General features: G+C 41.5%; 1 non-coding gene across 1 annotated transcript; it reads right to left on the minus strand.

The window, feature by feature from the left end:
• Positions 1–1,138: 1,138 nt before the first annotated feature.
• On the minus strand, positions 1,139–1,211 carry trnav-aac (transfer RNA valine (anticodon AAC)). Its single transcript has one exon. It is a non-coding gene; the product is annotated as a tRNA-Val (tRNA).
• Between the last annotated feature and the right edge of the window lie 425 nt (positions 1,212–1,636).

The raw sequence follows: 1,636 nt of genomic DNA on the forward strand, positions 1-1,636 counted from the left end.
AGCCGCTTCAAAACCACACACACCCATGCATAAGAACCCATGAGCGCAAACACAAAAATCTTACCGTCGTTGTTCCAGATGATCTCCTCAGCGTTGGGAATGAACTCCTGTTGACTGGTTGAAAAATAATTTTACAGAACTTAAAACAGATGTTATAGCCTTATTTACAATACATGCACACAACACGCTCTGAGTCAATGAAAATAATCTGAAGACTTGCCTAAAAACTCGTTTAAATCGAATCGCTGATGTTGTTTCCGGACATTGTTGATCTTTAGTCTTAAATCGAAAGGTCAGTATGAGTCTGTCGAGCTGAAGACCAGACCTTCATACTTATACTGATGGCCACATGCCGGATCTGTTTGTAAGGCATTGTTCTGGTCTGGCCTTTGTGCCACCCTGTTACCAATTAACATATCAAAACCAACCAATAAAATGACACTGCATCAAATTTCAAATAGAAACCAAGATGGAGACGATCTCTCTCCTCTCTACTCTAAACTTTTATTAGAACCTTTTGGTCTCTCAAAAAAACATTTTTAAGCATCAAGACCTATAGTCAACAACCACTAAGAATATTTCAGGCCTTTATAAGCGCTAAAAAACAACCTGAGCCTAGAAAATAACTATAAAGATCAAAAATAACTAGCGCTTTTACAGTGATTTTTTTATTTATTTTTTATAGCGATGCTTTGTTTGGTATTAAACAAGTCACAAACTACTCAGAACAGCGTTTATCCCCGCAAAAGAGATATTTGGGTTTATTTTACAAAGCTTATAAATTATATAGGTTAAAAGTATTCTGAATGTTTTGATATCACACGCCATACCTACTGTTGTCTTCTACACCTTACGGTAGCAACAAATCTAACTACTGCTTTACTTTAACAATAATAATGACGGCGACCACGATGACAACAAGAACAACAACAACAAGAACAACAACAACAACATCATCATCATCATCATCATCAGATTTTAATTAAAAGTGGCTACACCAGCGTTTACAATTTCAACCTGTCGACGGACGGACGCTCTGAGTGCATCGATTGCGGGCACTCCAATGAAGAAAAGACACCCACCGCCTCCGGGGAACCACGAGGGCAAGCATGACGAAAAGGGTCAGCCCACAGTAGGCTGTTTCCGCCCGGTTTCGAACCGGGGACCTTTCGCGCGTTAGGCGAACGTGATAACCGCTACACTACGGAAACTGACACCGCTGCCTCTTGCTTCAAATGGTTACCGTTAAAGCCTGCTGGTAAAACGGGCTCAGGTGTTTCAGGTCGGCTAGGCTGTGAGATGGCGTCTGAAGTGCGGCGAAAGGATGCCATTTTCACTGACCTGTTTGGCATTGCTAAAGGGCACATCAGGACACTTCGGAAACTCTTTTAAAGGCAGGACGCCCTGCGCTCTGACAGTGCCTGCACTTAGCCCAACAAGGTGATGCTGAATGGCTTGTTCAAACGTCTGGTGGTCTTCCTTCACCACCAGACTATCAGAGCTATTGTGCCTTCTACACCTTACGGTAGCAACAAATCTAACTACTGCTTTACTTTAACATTAATAATGACGGCGACTACGACGACAACAAGAATAACAACAACAACATCATCATCATCAGATTTTAATTAAAAGT

This window comes from Amia ocellicauda (genome assembly GCF_036373705.1).
Source record: "Amia ocellicauda isolate fAmiCal2 chromosome 11 unlocalized genomic scaffold, fAmiCal2.hap1 SUPER_11_unloc_3, whole genome shotgun sequence".
Classification (NCBI taxonomy): domain Eukaryota; kingdom Metazoa; phylum Chordata; class Actinopteri; order Amiiformes; family Amiidae; genus Amia; species Amia ocellicauda.